General features: G+C 38.4%; 1 protein-coding gene across 7 annotated transcripts in view; it reads right to left on the reverse strand.

Annotated features, from left to right (window-relative positions):
• The window catches only part of MYO6 (myosin VI), a 146,609-nt gene that overhangs the window by 114,873 nt on the left and 12,697 nt on the right, over window positions 1-19,039 (reverse strand). For 2 of the 7 annotated variants that reach the window (XM_047763628.1, XM_047763668.1), the window contains exon 2: window positions 6,890-6,993. The exons of the other annotated variants lie outside the window; for them this stretch is intronic. The gene's annotated coding sequence lies outside the window, so the exon portion shown is untranslated. The remainder of the gene's footprint in view (window positions 1-6,889; window positions 6,994-19,039) is intronic. 7 annotated transcript variants of the gene reach the window in all.

A 19,039-nucleotide genomic window follows, 5' to 3' on the forward strand; every position in this document is an offset into this window, starting at 1 on the left:
GCTGCAGCTCTGATTCGACCCCTAGCCTAGGAACCTCCACATGCCATGTGTGCAGCCCTAAAAAAGCAAAAAATAAAAATTCTGCTCAATTGGGAAAAAAAATTAAATGGTCCAATCTACTTCTAGAGAAGACTCTAATCTTAGCCTGTTAACAAGATACTGAAAACCCATGTCATCAACCAGGGTACCCCAATATTATCAAGAAAGCAAAATCATTTAAAATGTGCAGGATTGGATCAATCCATGAAATGAATTCATTTTAAGCCAAAATGTAAAAACTCAGAACCAAACAGCAACAGTGACTGGTGGACCAGCTCTTCAGCAGTATTAAACTGTTCCTTCAATAGGAACAGGTTACTGTGTTCATTCCAAATGCGAAAACAAAGGCAGAGAAAAGTTAAGTGACTCATCCATGGCCATATAACACTGAGCACTAGGACAAGGCTCCTTTGTTCTGCCGTTTGCTTTCCAGTAGGCTGTGCCAACCCTTCAACTTGCTTTCAAAAACTCTGTTTCTATCAGGGCCCACTGGTGGAAATATATTATGCCGCAAGAAAACGCTGGATTTTAATATATATTACTTAACATTCCATTTTTGTCCCCCCAAAAGGGATTCTAACACGCGCTGCATTACTGATTAAGGCCATTTCAGAAACAGCACAGACTTTGGCTCAAGATAAATCTTTTTAAATGCTCAACCCAAATGCTTCTCCTTTACCAGTATTCAAACAAATCCCAAAAAAAGAGCAACATGAAAAATACTTTTCCATTCTTATATCAGCTGAAAAATCAGTCTCCTTATTGAAGCACTTTTTACTAATGGAATAAAATCAGGAGGAAATGATTTTTTATCAGATTCTTTTTATTATCAATTAAATGCCAAAGTTTTTTAACACCTGGTAGAGCATATCTTATTACATTTTAAACATATACTGTAATTTTCATAATTTTCAGAAACTTAATCAGGTTTTACAACAATGACAATTTTATCCCAGCCTTAAGAGGATCATAAACATTATGAATATTAAGTGCATTCAAAAAATGAAATCTCACCTAGAAAAATTCACAACTGAGCAACGGATCAAAATAAGAAATTCAACAGGACTTCAAAAATTTTGCTAATTATTATTTACAATTATTCTTTACAATTAAAAATCTAGCTACTGGAATTCGTGTAGTGACCCAGCCGGTTAAGAACCCAACCTGTATCCATGAGGTTGCAGGTTCAACTCCTGGCCTCATTAAGTGGGTTAAGGATCCAGCGTTGCTGCAAGCTGCAGTGTAGATCACAGATGCAGCTTGGATCTGGTATTGCTGTGGCTGTGGTGTAGGCCTGCAGATGAAGCTCCAATTTGATCCCTAGCCTGGGAACTTCCATATGCTACAGGTGCAGCCTTAAAAGGAAAAAAAAAATCTAGCTATTATGCTACTGTAGAGGAAAAACACATCTAGTAATTAAAAACGTCATGACAGCAATATAATTACACCTGTACTTTATTTATAGTTTATTCATAACCACAAAAAAATTCCAGAAACTTATATATTAGTAATAAACTCCTATAAAAATTAAAGTGAACAAGTCTTCAATCTAATAATCCAAAAAATGCAAATTAAAATGAGAAATCACTTTTGCCTACAGAATTAGAGGGAAAAAAGCTTTACTATAATAACCAATGCTAACGAAGTTACGGTGGAACTTACATCTTCAAGCACTGTGAAAAATACAAAGAGGTACTACACTTCTGAAAAGCAACATGGTTATATTCACATATTAAGAGACTTAAGAATGCTTAGACTTGTTGATCTGGTATTCTCATTTCTAGGCATCTATATACTTCAGAAAATAATGAGAAGTTTAGCTATAAAGATATTTTCAGAACGAAAATACCAAAAAAAGAAGGAAAAAAAGGAAGAGAAAAAGAGGACAAAGAAAAATCTCTTAAATAAGCTATTATAAAGGGCAATTAACTAAATTATAGTACTGTGTAATTCAGCATTTGAGGAGTAAACAACCACTGGTTTGAATATTCAATATGAGCTACTCTGTAAAACCGTGACATAGTGATTTATAAGGGAGAGAGCCTCCTAAATCTGTTATTGTGAGGAGTAAACAAAATACTATGTACTGCAATGACTCTATGCACTTTTTTTCACATGCTAACACATTTAGAACAAAGATGCATTTAGCAATCAATGGTGTGTTATTTTTTCTTGTTCAGCGGTACATAAAACAGGTATGCAATTTAGAACTGATGGTTATTAGAACAGAAGCTAGATTCAACGAAACCTGGCAGTGGACTGAAGAGGCCTGCACAAATCTGAAGGGCAGAGCGCACGTTGAGAGTGGCGACCTGAATGGGTCATGGATGGCAAGCAGGCCCGCAGATCCAGGCAGCTTCCCTCAGCTCCTCAGCTGCACCTCTTACAACAGAGGAGTCCTCATCCTTGTTTCTAGCTAAAGCACACACTGCATATGAAGGTGTACCAATACTGCCTTCATTTGTTTCGTTCGTTTCAGCGCATGGCAAATGCTTATTTCTCTAGGCAACTACTTCCTCTCACCTCCTTCCTCCAAGTCCTTCTCAAGCCAGCACTCCAGGCTAAGCCAACTCTCAAGCCTTTGGCTCAGATGGCTTCCTCTGACAAAATCCTTCCAGAACCAACGTTCTGGCACAGCTTTCTCTGAAGCTTCTCCTGCCTCAGCCCCATCTCCTCCCACCACTCCTTCTCATCTTTAGTCCCACCTTATCCCACACACAATTTTCCAGTTGGGCATGAGATAAAGTTGTTACAAGTGTTCACTAATGTTCTTCCCCTAGACTGAGGCAACCCGATGAGGGGAATTATCTGATTCACATACGTGTATATGCAAGGCAAGGACACAATAAACCCTCCATAGAAGTCACTCTACACAGAGGGGTTCAGAGGACACCACACGTTACCTGAAGAACTAAATGTATCCTGGATACGTCAGAAATATTTCAACTGGCATCAGAAAAAAATGTTTAGTCCTGCATGTTTATACCACAAAACAAGAACACAGTTCAACTTTTCTTATACACTTCAAATTCCCATTATTTTCTCAAAAGGAACCCTCATGCAAAGAATTTCACAATTCATACTGAAACAAAAACCCTTAAACAAAGTAGGAGCAAATCAAATCCAGCAAAAAATAAAATTAAATAAATATATCAAAACCATATTTGGTTTATTTCAAGAATGCAACTTTAACTTTTAAAAAAAAAATCAATCAATTGAAAGATACTCAAAATTATAATGGATGGCAAAGAAGCACCAATAAAAGATGTTCCTGCCATGGCTCAGCGGAAACGAATTTGACTAGTATCCATGAGGACACAGGTTCAATCCCTGGCCTCACTCAGTGGATTAAGAATCTGGCGTTACCATGAGCTGTGGTGTAGGCCAGCGGCTACAGCTCCCTAGCTTGGGAACCTCCACATGCCTCAGGTGCAGCCCCAAAAAGACAACAACAAAAAAAGAGGTTAAAATAAAAACTTTTAAAGATATCATTTGTAACAGCGTCAAACATTATCAAATACCTAGGAATGAATCTCCCAAACCCACTTAATTACAAAGCAGAAAACAGTAACTATATATGTAAAGTGGCAGACACCACCTTAACCTAATAAGCAAAGCTCTGCTCAGTACGTCATACCACTTCTGTGGTCCTTCTATCAAAAATGTACGACCTAGGAGTTTCCTTGTAGAATAGCAGGTTAAGGATCTGGTGGTGTCACTGCAGTGGCGCAGGACCACTGCAGTGGCACAGGTTCGATTCCTGGCCTGGGAACTTCCACATGTCATAGGTACAGTCAAAAAAAAAATGTACAACCTAAATTTCACCATGAGGAAACATTAGACAAACTCAAACTGAGAGGCTTTATGCAAAATAATTACCTTGAATTATTCAAAAAGTTCAAGGTTATGAAATACGAAGAAAGATAAGGAACTGTTCCAGGAGCCATAACCACCAAAAGTGATGCATAATCTGGAATTTACTTTTGCTGTGCATGAACTCTGATTATGGTCTGCATATTCTAAATAACATCTGTAATTAGAAAATACACCCTGCAATGTTAAAGATAAAGGGGCAAGTGTAAATCTGTAAGCTTGATGAGGGAGATGAAGAAAATGAGGGGGGAGAAAGATGAGGGGTTCATTTAAGGCATCTTGGTAAAGTTTGTGCAGGAATTTTTGTAGAGCACTGTATTCACAACGATTCTGAAAGTCTGAAATTACAGCTAAGCTGAAGCAAAAAAAAGAAAAAAAAACACGTAAGTAGGGCTACTATAGAGAAAACTGTAAAATATCAATATGAGAAATTAACAAAGACCTAAATAAATTAAGCAATACACTCTGATTCTAGATGAGAAGGATCAATATGTAGATGTTCTCGCCAAAGGAACCTCCAGGTTCCAGGCAATTCCAATTAAAATTCCAACAGACTTTTGTTTTAGAACTCTACAAGATGATTCTAGAAGATACAGAAATGTAAGGACCAAGAATAGCCAAGACATCCTGGAAGAACTTGATGGAAGGTCAGATTGACTACAATGCTATGAGACAGTGTGATAATGGTGCATGAACAAACAGACCAATAGAACACAACAAAAATTCATACATATGTAAAGTATTGGTGAATACTTGCTTTACAACAAAGTAGCAACACAGAATATGAGTAGCAATGCATAGGAAAGCTTAACTTTTCAATAAATGGTTACCAGAAAAGCTGAAATACATTTGGGGTAAAAAATGAAGTCTGAGACTTAGATCACACACAAAAATTGTACACATGTGAATTATAAATCTACATATGAAAAGAAAACAATAAAGCTTTTCAAATTTTTTTTTTTGGTCTTTTCTGTCTTTTTAGGGCCACACCCAAGGCATATGGAAGTTCCCAGGCTAGGGGTCTAATAGGAGCTGTTGCCGCTAGGCTGCACCAGAGCCACAGCAACACCAGATCCGAGTCACGTCTGCGACCTACACAACAGCTCATGGCAACACCAGATCCTTAACCCACTGAGCGAGGTCAGAGATTGAACCCGAAACCTCATGATTCCTAGTCGGATTCATTTCTGTTGCGCCACAACGAGAACTCCCAAGCTTCTCAAATTTTATACAGGAAATTATCTTCGCGACCTCAGAATACGGAAAAACTCAAAATAGGGGGGAAATTTCTTTAAAATACTCACAAATCTGAAAAATTAAAAGCTTGTTATCCTAATTACTATACAATACTATTTTCCCACAAAGAAGGCGCCTTAGCAGAAGTTTCAGTATATTTTATGGCTTCATACATTGCTATGACTTTATTCTTCATTACAAGAAAGGTAGCTACTCTGTGCTTCAAACAATTAACTTGAGAAAAATCACATGGTTGCTGCTCCATAGTCATTACTACTAGGTAAATGGATGAAAATTTACATTTACCTAATGATGAATGTTATACATATACCAAATCCCTATCTGGAGAATAGAGGTATGTACTGAGTACTAATATACAGTCAATTACACGGTGATCCATATACTTGGGTCTCTTCTACAAGTTCCAAGGATTAACAAATTAAACAGCAAATGGCTTTCTTTTTTTTCTATAATGATTTCAAACCACAGAAAAACTCTTCCACCTCAAGGAGGCTGGTACTTTATTTCTCTACTCCATCCTCTTTTCTTTGCCTCCTTCAAGTACAAAGCTCCCTTTTACTCTGCTCTGACCCTTGACGCCACACCCCCGAGGTTCTGCTGGGTCTCCTCAGCATGATGTTCTTGCAGTCCTGATTCGAGCTTTTAACTTCACCTCCATTCTCTGTGCCCAACCCCAGTTATTTCAAACTTCCCTCCCAACCCCTCCAATAAAGCCACCCCTTCAGGATCATGCAACCCACTCACAAAAAAGGTCCTTCCACCAGGGTCCTGCTAAAGGCAAACGGGTGAACAAGACTCTACTCCAACTTCTCCCACCCATTTACTTCCCTAAGGCATCAATCGGACTTCTCCCATCTACGCCACCTGTCTTTTTGCTCTCCTCTACTCAAAAGATTCAGAGACAAGTAAAGTTCAGGTAGCTGTGTTTCAACCTAGACAATAAGCTTCCAACTCTTTCAAAACTGCTGGCAAACAGCAAGGGATGATAAGAATGACTGGTAGATAGATAGAGTGAGATGTTCAAAGAGGGGCCTTACCGTTATCATCAAAATAATTGATTTTATTGACCTCCTGACACAACACAAGGCCCTGAGCCAAGGAGGATGTCTACAATGGCAACAGCAAAAGAGATAACGAATACCATCTCAGAGGTGGAAGCGAGCCCTTTGCAAAATATTTAATCCTAAAACAAACAGGAGGAGACAGAGGGTGGTGTGCTGGGAGCCCCAGGACCAAAGCAACTGCAACACCCTCATTTCACAAGTGGGGTTATTGGCCCAGGGCACCCAGCCAGGTAATCTATGAGGTGTTTCTCATCTGAAATCAAAACAAGCCCTTGTGCCAGTAGGCGATTTCCCAAAGGGCAGAGCAAACTAAAGCTCTGGGGGGAAACGAGAGGTACTTGGAGACAAGAGAGACTAAAAAGCCATCTGAGGATGTCAGAGACTATGGCTGTCCTTTGATGAAAGGTTCAATATGCAGCAAGCACATTTTGGAGAGATTCAGCCAGAGCCCCTGTCAACAAACAGGATCTGTCTGTAGCTGAAGAGACAGCACAGAACTAAGAGATACGGGGCAAGGAAACAAAGACAGATGGAAAACAGGCTGAAAGGGGGAAAAAGAAAGAAGAGAAAGGAAACATGAATTTAGGTCTGGGGTATCAGAGCAAGGGTGAAAGGTGCCACCAGAGCACCACACTGGTTAGGAAACAGCAACTCACCCAGCTCGGTAAACTCAATGGCAGGCAAGGGGAAATTAGAGATCTGTGATCATCACCACACCACAGGGCAAATAAGTCCTCTTCCCACTTTTCTCTTTAACTCGCTATAGAGAAAAGATAAAAAACAAAAAACAAGATTCTGTGGAAGAAGCAGCAATCAGATACCATCATCTTCAATTTATAAGAAACAGATGAGTAAAGAGACAGAAGCAAGATAAATCTACAACATGAAGCTATTTTTAAGCTGATACAAATTAGGGTAATTAATAAACATTAATTGTATTTCAACCTGTCACTAACTTCCAACAAGACGCCCAGCACAAATTCTGATCCAAATGCAAAGGAGATGTGTTTCTGAAAATCCATTAAAGCTGAGATGTGGGAAGTCACTCCAGAGTTATCTCTGTCATCCGCCTGCACTTTCTAAGACTTGCCTCCCTTCTGTATTTGGAGTAAGGTTACTCAGGATAATTAGGCTCATCCCAAACTCCTGCAAACCTGGGAGGCAGAGTTCTTGCCCAGCACAGACGGACACGCTGATCCCATCCTGAAGTGAAGGCCCTCGGCCAGCATCCTCCTTACGAGCCTGACCAGTCAACTTCTCCTGGGGTGGATTCTGCACCTTGCAGGTGTTCTGGGCCCTGACATACTGAAGAGTTGCCTATTCACGCACACAAGCTGCACTCCTCCTCCTAGAAAGACCCTTTTACCCTACCATTCATGTACTGCCCTTCCACCAACTGCTTCCAAAGTCAAACAAATATCTCCTCCCCAGACTCTTCCACCATAATCCTCCTCAGAATCAGGTGTTCCTTCCTCCATGCCCGCTTTGAACTTTATAAACAAGAGTCTTAGTTTCTGTTTGGTTTGGTACTTGGTCATTAGATTTTCATCTCTCCTTAGAGTTCAAGGGCAAGAATCATGCCCCACCAAGTCATTCACTTCCAGCACCTAAAACAGTATGTTGTACTTGGAGAATTATTAAATATTTGTTGACTGAATATTTACTGATCAGGGAGCTAATGCTCTCTTCAATCCAAATGACTAAACAAGTTTGCATGTTAGGTTAGAATCTGTTAAGAACAATAGTGTCAGATGCTTAAGATTAAAGTTTCCAAGGCAGCAGGTATGTACGTTACCAGCTCATCTCTATAGAACTTCCAAGTCTAGCACACACCCAACATGGTCTCTGTCAAGAACAAAAAACTAGTAATGTGCCTGCCCATGTACAACTTTATTTAACATAGCATATTTGAAGTGTCCTAGTTTAACAGTGAGTTTTGCCTCTATAAGGAAGATTGATGAACACAACATATAGTTCCTAAAGTAGTAATGTGTCACAAATGGAAGGTCACCTCATGAGTTAAAAATTGAAATATACTGTCTTTAAAAGTACATGATCTTTTTTTTAAAGCATTTTTTAAAGAAGAATTTAATTAACAAAGTAGAAATATGGAACGATTACCTTGTATTCTGGTTCACTTTAAAGGACTCTTTTCCCAGTAGGAAATTAGAAAAGTGTAGGCAGGGCTATTCCTATTACTTATTTTCACTAAACCAATATAGGGTATATTAAACTAAATAACTTAAAAACATTAAACAAATTGTTCACCTACTTTCTAAATTCTCAAAAAAAAAACGAAATATAGAAAAAAAAGATTGTGCAATATTTGTAAGGTGCTTTAGACTCTGACCATTATAACTAACTCAATCAAAATGGAAATAAAGGAGCTGCCATTGTGGGGCAGTGGAAATGAATCCGACTAGTATCCATAAGAAGGCGGGTTCAATCCCTGGCCCCGCCCAGTGGGTCGGAGATCCAGTGTTGCTGTGAGCTGTGGTGGAGATAACACACGTGGCTCAGATCCTGTGTTGCTGTGGCTGTGGTGTAAGCCAGTGGCTATAACTCCAATTCGACCCCTAGCCTTGGAACCCCTATATGCTGCAGGTGCAGTCCTAAAAAGACAAAAAAAAAAAAAAAAAAAGGAACTAGGAAAGCACTAACAAAGGAGAAATTGATATCAGAGGAAACTATTTACAAACTTAGTTGGGTATTTTACAATAAGTTCCTTTCAATACCATACTCATATCTGTTTCAGTTTGCTTAGCATAGAGATCATGCCAGTAATAAACAAAAACCACTGATGCCAGCACAAAATAAATAAATTTAACACTGCAAACACTACACTTGAGTTCTAATATTAATCCATTACTTGCCTATTTTCCAAACTACTAAAAGGTACTCTTACTCCTCCATTCCTCTACATCAGAATATAATAGGGTTCTTTGAGCTAGAGTGTTATTTTCCACACATTTAACAAACTATATTTTGTCAGGTTTGAGAGTGTTTCTCAAGGTCCTAGACTTTAAAACCTCTGATTTTGAAACTGAAAAGCTAAGAATACTTTTTCCCCTATGTTACAGCTCAAGTCAAATGAAAACTAAACTAAAATGAATTGGGGGAAGGAATTAAGTGCCTCTTTATATAAAATCACAAATTCAAAAAAATTTTCACCTTTTAAATGCAAAGTCTGTATTTCAAACAGCCAGTCCTGCTTCTGTAAAGAATTATACTAGAAAACCATATTTTATCCATCTTTATCATTAAATCTGATAGTTTCCCTTAAGAAATATTATATATAATTAAAACAGTAATGAGATACTTTTTTCACCCATCACAGTGATTAAAAATTAAAATCCAATAACACCAAGCTGTTCCGTTAGAGTACAGATTGGTAAATTCTCTGAACCAGCATTTATTAGGATACACCAAAGATATTTATTGTAGCATCGTAAGCAAGACAGAAAAACTGCAAACTCTCTAAGTGCTAGCAATATAGTGGTTGAACAACTATGCAATATCTGAACTATGGAAAACCATGCACAATTAAAAGCAGTAAAGTGGATCTTCACTGTTCAAGATAGATATCTAAGGCCCATGTTACATGAGAAAAATGAAGTTGTAAAACATTTTGCAGAGTATTCCTTTACATCCAAAAAGACATACAAAACTTCATATTTCTACAAGCCTCAAACTGTAAGTAATAGTCAAACATACACCAAAGTGAAAACAGTGCTGAGATTCTAGATGGAGACCAGGTAGTATCCAGGGGAACGTCGGTGTGGCAGAAGAAGAGTCACTTAGTTGCTTAAAATGAACACAATGTAAAAGCCAAATTTATGAGGCTTTAGAAAAGAATATGGAGGAACTAAAAAAACTTCCCTATTAACAAACCCAAAGATCAGATTTTTCTTAGTGATAAAAGGAAAATGATAAATATTACAATATTAAAATGACTTTTTGACAAGGTTCCAAAATAAATTCCAGATGAATTACAGTTAATTAGGGAAAAAGAAAAAAATATTGAAGAATAACATTTATTTGATTTCACAGTAAGAATAAGTAATGTTTTTAAAAACAAAAAATACATTAAAATATTAATGCTTATCATTTCTAAGTGGTGAATATAAATGATTTTTCTTTTCTCCTTTACACATTTTATATTTTTCAAATTACCTGAAGGATGCTTATTGCTTTCATAAGAAGAAAGTTACTTTTCATCTGAAAATACAATAAGTTATATGAGTACTCTAATTGGTGCTACAAATGTGTGTGTTTACAAGTTTCTTACATGATTAGACTTGTTTGACTCTAAGGCTAGGAAAAATAGTACACAAAACTTCAGGACAGAAGTCAAAAACAGGAATACACACAAGTTACTAAATTTAGCTTTCTAATTTTTCAAAATGATTTATCAATTTTGAAACAGTCACCCAAAGAAGCAGGCCTTGTCTTAGCCATGTAAACCATGTACCATGTCCTCAGTAATTACTAAAAAGAAAGGGTCCTTTGAGCTAGAGTGTTATCTTCCTTAAAATATCTTTTCTTGGAGTTCTTGTCATGGCACAGCAGAAACAAATCCAACTAGTATCCATGAGGATGCAGGTCTGATCCCTGGCCTTGCTCAGTGCGTTAAGGATCCCAGCATTGTCATGAGCTGTGGTGTAGGTCACAGACGCAGCTTGGATCCGGTGTTGCTGTGGCTGTGGTGCAAGCCAGCAGCTGCAGCTCCAATTCAATCCCTAGCCTGGTAGCTTCCATATGTCGCGGGGGGCGGGAGGGGGCCTCAAAAGCTAAAAAAAAAGTCTTTTCTTACCATTGCTACTAGTTTGGGGGCTTTTTTTTTTAAGCAATATTTTATTTGGAGAAAATACATTTTAAAAGAAGCAGACAATATATTCACAGCTCAAATTTGTGATGCAATTATTTACTAAATAGACATTTACTGAGCATCTACTATAACTGGGCTAAGTACTAAGCGGTGAACACAAGAATAAAACCAGAGGGTTCACAACTTACTGAAGGAGAAAGACAGGTAAACCATGGGAAGTTTCTGCGTGGGGCAGCAGTTTAAGGATCTGGCATTGCTATAGATGTGGCGCAGGTCACAAATGTGGCACAGGTTCAATGCCTGACCCAGGAATTTCCACATGCCTCAGGTGCAGCTAAAGAAGGTGCAGCCAAGAAGGAAAAAAAAAGACAACAGTGTTGTAGACCAACACTTAAAGTGCCCCCACGAAGTGCTCACAGGTCTAAGGACCAGGTGGCAGTGGGGAGGGGGGCACTGAAGGACAATGACCAGCACAAAGGAGATCCATTCTGAACAGAGTACTAAAAGATTAAAAGATAAGCAGAGTGAAAGCTTAAAGCAGTGATAATGCTACACATTCCAGAAAAATAAAACAGAATGCCAATGTGCTTTACAGGTCAGGATTCAAACTACTTATAAAAGTAAAAAAAAAGACAAAAATAAACAAATAAAGGAGTTCCCATCATGCCTCAGTAGTTAATGAACCCAACTAGTATCCATGAGGATGCGGTTCGATCCCTGGTCCTGTTCAGTGGGTTAAGGATCCAGCGTTGCCATGAGCTGTGGTATAGGTTGCAGACTCAGCTCGGATCTGGCATTGGTGTGGCTGTGGTGTAGGCCAGCAGCTATAGATCCGATTCAACCCCTAGCCTGGGAAACTCAATATGCCCAGGTGTGGCCCTAAAAAGACAAAAAAAAAAAAAAAAATTCAAACTACTGGTAAATGTTACTAATTAAGTTCCTAGGAATGCCTGACTTAACTCCATTAAAAAGCCACTCTTCACACCTCTGCGTGGGAAGGCCTACAAGCCATATTCCAAAACTGTTAGCCCATAACACAAGAACAGTAAACAAATAGCTACTGAATAAAGCTCAAGCCCTGACCCAGCTGGTGGGAAAAGGAGAGCCTCCTTTTCCAGGTCACATACTCCTCCTGACCTGAACATGGCAGACTGTCCCCAGACTGTCCCCAGACACTCAGCACAGCTTCACGGCAGGAGGCTGCCTGGCGGGGCCAGGTGCCCAGTGGGTGCTGCCCTGCTGCAGACAGGCCAAGGTGGGCCTGGACCTTGAGAGCCTGCCAGCGTGCCTCATGGGGAGCATTCAGGGACAAGGGCTGACCCAGCCTCCCAGGCCAGGGGCCCAGCAGCACCTCCTTCTGCTCGGACCCCTGACCCAGAGCTGACCCACAAGCATCCTTCCATGTCTGCTCCCAGCCATACAGGAATTTTCTCAGTCCAATAACTACGCAGCCTCTCGCCTGGCCACAGGCGCCCCAGCAACCACAATTACCAAGTCCTGGGGGATCATATTTATTTACTGGGGAGAGCACTGGTCTCTCAGGACATAACTAAGGACTGCCAAAACAGCACCTCCTTTACAATGTACAAAGGATAACATAACATCAAAGCACAATCCTGCACACTGTACAGCAAGATAATCCCCCAAGGCTTTAAGCACCACCTCACAATAGTCAGGAAAGGGGAGATGTTAAAAGCTAAGGGGAGTCAGAGTTCCCGTCATGGCACAGCAGAAACGAATCCAACTAGTATCCATGGGGATGTGGGTTCGATCCCTGGCCTCACTCAGTGGGGTAAGGATCCCAGCATTGTCATGAGCTGTGGTGTAGGTCACAGACGCAGCTTGGATATGCTGTTACTGTGGCTGCAGTGTAGGCTGGCAGCTAGAGCCCTGATTCAAACCCTAGCCTGGGAACTTCTATATGCCTCAGGACTGGCCCTAAAAAGAAAAAAAGAGAGAAACACACCATGAAATTCTAATTATTACTTAATAGCCATTGTTTTAAAGGTAGAAACTAAAAACACCCATGCTGCTTCAGTGTATTTCAATATTTAAAGATCTCCACAGGAGTTCCCGTCATGGAGCAGTGGAAACAAATCCAACTAGGAACCATGAGGTTGCAGGTTCCATCCCTGGCCTCACTCAGCAGGTTAAGGATCCGGCATTGCTGCCTTGAGCTGTGGTATAGGCCCGCAGCTGTAGCTCCAATAAGACCCCTAGCCTGGGAATCTCCATATACTTCGGGTGCAGCCCTAAAAAGACAAAAGACAAAAATAAAATTAAATTAAATTAAAAAGATCTCCACAGATACATAAGACACTAAATTACATTCTTTAAGAGTGACAAAAAAAAAAAAAGATCCAATAGACTATAAAAGGATATCAGCAATTTGGTGGTAGAAAGTCACGTAAAAATATAAACAGGATATGTCAAAAATAAAGGTAAGTTTTTCAAACTACTGGATTACAGGAGTGAAATCTAATAATTCTTCAAATTGGTACAGGGCTATAATTATTATAAATTCATTATTCCTAATTAATGCAAAAATATCAAACTATCATGTTGGTAAATAATATTCTTAGAAAAATACAGAATTCACAACCATTTTGCTATATAAAAATTTAAAAACAAAAATGTGTATTACATGCGATATACAACACCTCAATGAGAACGTATTTGCTTTGGCCATAAGTGGACATTCATCTACTTAAGTTAGCAAAGTGTTATGGCACTTTGGTATCTAAGGGTCATTACTTTTCTTCATATGACAGCAATAGAGAACCCAGGAATCAGAAATTCTAGGTATAGGAATGAAATTTCCCAATCACCTTACAGAAATAAAAATGCATTTGATTTTTAAAGCCTTCCCAAAAAGGGGTGGGAGGGGTTATTTTAATTTCAATTTCGGAAGGAATATACAAGCAAACACACACACACAGAATATACTAAAATATCATCCACCAAAATGCCAACAACAGTGATTATCTCTACGTAGCAGAAAGACCAAAGATTCTTATTCACTTCATTTTGGTTATGTGGCTGCTGCACAATGAACCAATGATATGTTAATTTTGTAGGGGGAAGGGAGCTTGAAAGAGGATTGATCGGTCCACAAAGGTACTCTACAGCCATCCTAATGTTTTATCACCACCCTACACTACACATTCTCACTTCTTTCCCCACCACATCCTATCATAGCATCCACAGAACTTGTCCATTCAAGGGTAGCCAGGTGATAAACAGCTGTTTAATATGTGTCTGCCACTGGAACACAAGATTAATGATGATAAGATCATGTCTCTGTTAATCAGAAATGAATCTCTAGAACTTGGCATAGCACCTCTACACAGGAGGCAGACAAGTAACTTCAAATAAATGAACAAACTGATCCAAATCCCTCAGAATGCAACTAAAGTTCAAGCTTTTCTCTGCTTCCACTAAAAAATGTTGACTGATAAGTGATCACTGTCCTCTGTATTTGAAAACATGTCTGAATCACCTCATTAGTCTTCTTTTTTTCAATTTAATCAATTCCAGTTCCCTAAAATTTTCTCCAAATATGTGGCTTATTCTGAATCTAGTTTCTCCACAATGGTTCAGTTGTGAACTTTAGGACTAAGTCATTAAGACATTTCAATTCTTACTAGTCATCAAAATTAGAGGAATAAGCATGATTTTATATAAAATTTGAGCGAATTCAATCAAATGTTTACAGTACCTTCCATATATAAACATTCTGCCCACCAAGAATATGAAATTTCAAGCTACTAAGACTTTCTTTCATTCTCCCCCTTCACCATCACTAGCATAATATCTGCACCAATGGTATTATTGCACTTTTTACAGATTCTATGTCATAATTATGACAATTATCTTAAGAGATTATCAAAAATACAGATAAATGTATAGTTACTTTCTAACCTCACAGAATCAATTTAAATGTTTTCTGAAAAGCCAAGTAAATATAATTAAAATCCAAATCTTTGAACAGGGTCATTGAACAATTTGCTTTAATTCTCCATATATTTACTAGAATGACAAGATTACCAACACAGTTCATATACCACCTCTAACCCTGAGCATTTTGATAAGGCCTCACTGTTACCTCTGCCCTCTAAAAACACGTGATGACCTAAGGTCTTCCTGACGACAGGAAAAAAAAACAATGCAATAAGGTATATAATCCCTCAGTGCTCTGACTCTCCAACCAAAAACACACCTGTAACTTCATCCGACTTGAACACGCCCCCACTTCTCAGAGCTGATTTCTCTGCATGTGCTCCAGCCCCTCCAGAATCTGGGTGCTCCACGTGGACTCTGAAATGGTTTAGTCATTTCCTCACCACCACCGTCTCCCTATCAGCAAGATTCAGAAACAATGATTTCTCACAGAAAATGTTTCCTTTCAATTAAACCCTAAATATATAGTCAAAATGGAGAATTGTCACATTGATCTATGAAGAGACTTTACATAACTTAGGCTAATTGGACTAAAAAAAGAGAAGTTTCAGCCTTCAAGTACGTGAATAAGGATGAAAAATGTGTTTATGTAGGTTTATGTGTCTGCATACACACACCAATGATCAAATGGCATATGTCTCTAGAAGGTAAGATATAAAGACAGAGTGATTTAGGTAAGACAGGAAGAATCTTCATGAAGAATAGGAGACAAAAAGAGGTTACAGAAACTTCATCTCAGGAGCCCTTTGAGATAAAACTGTAGACCATCTGCTTTGAGTAGTTTAAATATGATCTGCCCAGTAGGAGGGGGGCAGGGAGGGGGACTAGATTCAGAATTAACTTCTCCTTCCAAGTTTTGTAATGACTAACAAGTAACCCATTTTAATCATTTTCAGTAATTCTTCAGTCTCCAATACAGAATATACTCTATTTTTTAACTCCTCCAAGAGACACTGAATACTCTAATAACCAGTGCACAAAAACTGAATTTTAACTGGTCATCAAGGGTTTTCTCAGTTTTTGACAGGAATTTTACTTACACAGATTTAACACAGAAAAAGAGAAACAACTGAACTGCCCAGTGGAATCACCTGGAGACCCTTGGAAAAATACTGACACCTAATTCTCACCCTCCAAGATCTAGGGTTTAATAGGGGCTGGGCTGTGGCCCAGGAATCGGGATTCTGAGAACGACCATAAGAATAAATGGAATAAATTTATTTTAGGAATAAATAAGCCATATTTATTCTTTCACTTGTAACAGTAACAAACCGAAATTCAATCACTCTGGTAATTATTAGGAAAGTCACCCCCAAGTCTCATTTATATTGCAGAGAGAAATAAGGGCAAATTTCTGTATTGTCTTATACAATTTGGGGGAATTTCTTTTTTTTTTTTTTTTTTTGCTTTTTACGGCCACGGCCACAGCATATGAAAGTTTCCAGGCTAGGGGTCGAATCGGAGCTACAGCTGCTGGCCTATACCACAGCCACAGTAATGCCAGATCCGAACCGCTTCTTCGACCTACACCACAGCTCACGGCAACGCTGAATCCTTGTCCCACTGAGCAAGGCGAGGGATCGAACCTGCAACCTCACGGCTCATAGTTGGATTCGTTTCCACTTCGCCACGACAGGAACTCCAATTTGGGGGAGTTTTTAACGTTCAGGTTGTAACTTGGCCCGATTTTTTTCCCCTTAAATGTTATTCACAGAGAAAACATTTAGCATCTGGTGTCCAAATATAAATACTGCAGCTTCAACAAGGAACAATTACAGATACATGGATTTTTGAGTTAAAACATACATTTCTGGAGTTCCTGTTTAGCATAGCAGAAATGAATACAACTAGTAACCATGAGGATATGGGTTCCATCCCTGGCCTCACTCAGTGAGTCAGGGATCCGGCGTTGCCATGAGCTGTGGTGTAGGTTGCATACATGGCTCGGACCCCGTGTGGTCAGCAGATGCAGCTCTGATTCGACCCCTAGCCAGAGAACTTCCAGATGCCAGGGGTGAAGCTCTAAAAAGCAAACAAACAAACAAACAAAAAAAAAAAACAAAAAAACCATTTCTTTCCCTTTTCTTCATTAATCAATTTCTTAGAAATATATACACACCTTAGCAGAGGCCAGTAAGAGGGCACTTTGCAGAAGCCTTTTTCAAAGAAACTTCTGTAAGGAAAAGCACTGCTAACTTACTATGCATCTTATAAGTCTATGTTGCTCTATATCTCTTAGGAAACGCCATCTACACTACCCTTGTTTACAACATTAAGATTCTTGACATTGTTATCCATCAAGGTTCAGCTAAACTGCCAATCTGTCATCAAAAAAAATTAATCAGGAAAGATAAATCAATTAAAAGACATCTAGCTTTCAATTACACAGTCATTGGAAAATGTCTATAAAACTAAAAGCATATAAAAAACAGTAGATTAGAAGCAGCAGGTTAAGGATCTGGCACTGTCACTGCAGTGGCTCAAGTAAGTGGATTCGATCTCTGGCCCAGAAACTTCTGCATACCAGAGGTGTGGCCAAAAAACAAAGTAGTTTGCAAGTTCAAATACCAAATAGAGCACAACAGATACTTAATTCTATAATCGTAAACGGCATGATAAAATTATTTCTAGATGTGTTTTCAAATAGTTATCTCTTTGTGTATCTTTAAAACAATCTCTCTCTAGAATCTCTTTATGGCAAAATAATTAACATATTTTATAGCAATAATTTATTTCTAACCTTTGTTCATTCTCAGACTCACAATCCCTTTGATGGTAAAAAAAAAAAAAAATTGGTTATTTACATCTGAGGACAAATCTCATAAAACAAAGAAAAATTCTTGTATTTTTTTAAGTTGATTTATACCGTTGTGTTTATTTCTGCCTTACAACAATGTGACTCAATTGTACACAGAGATATATTCTTTTTCATATTCTTTTCCATTATGGTTTATCATGAAAAATTCTTGTATTTAAAATTCAGGTCTAGGAGTTCCCACTGTGGCACAGTGGGTTATGGGTCTGACTGAAGGGGCTCAGGTGGCTGCAGAGTGGGAGTTGATCCCTGGCCCCACACAGTGGGTTAAGGATCTGGTGTTGCTGCAGGTGTGGTGAAGGTCACAACTAACGTGTGGATTCAATGCCTAGAGCAGGAACTTCCATATGCTGCAGGTGAGGCTATAAAAAGCAAAATTCAGATCTAAAATAGAGATTTTTGGTAACTCAATATTCTAAAACTATAGATTAAAAGTTATCTATGCATTCTGCAACAGATATGGCCCTTAAAAAGCTGATAATAAAATATTTAGGGAGTCAAAATATGACTTCTGTAGTACATTCATTGAAAAGTACTATGAATTGCTATTAAATTGTTTGAGTGGAATCTGTAACTCGTGCTATTTTTTAAAACAACCACATATATACTATTTACAGCTATGTTTCCTAATTGACATCAGAATAAATGTTTACATTATTTCACTAATTATTTGTATCTTTTACTCAATTTAAATGTCTGAGTCTCACTTGAAGACAGTTCTACATCATTCAAGAATGAACTAAAGATGGTGACCCAATAAAATTACAGCAGCCAAAACAAGTGTCCAAAAGGACAGTTCAAGCTGAGATGGCTCCTGTGGGAAGGGATGAGAAGAGCTTTTTGTTTTTTTATCTCAAATTATTCTGATGACACTAATGATATATAGAAGGGAAAATAAATAACAAACTTAGTGAAGATAGTAGAGCCCAGAATCATATCTAAAATATTTCTGCACTGTTTTAATACACACTGAGTTTTCCAGAAATAAAATGCCACATAAATTGAGAGAAAACTTTTATTTATATCCTTACCAAAAGATGTTTATCATTTTGGAGAAAATCATGTTACAGAGTTACAGAGCAATGTTGCACAGCATTTGAGTCATCAATATAACATATATATGTTAGTGCAATTTGCAGCAGCTGTATTCATGAATACTCTACATATGGATATTACAATTGATTACTCTGTTCTGTTTTATAG

Source organism: Phacochoerus africanus, chromosome 2 (genome assembly GCF_016906955.1).
Source record: "Phacochoerus africanus isolate WHEZ1 chromosome 2, ROS_Pafr_v1, whole genome shotgun sequence".
In the NCBI taxonomy this organism is placed as follows: Eukaryota; Metazoa; Chordata; class Mammalia; order Artiodactyla; family Suidae; genus Phacochoerus; species Phacochoerus africanus.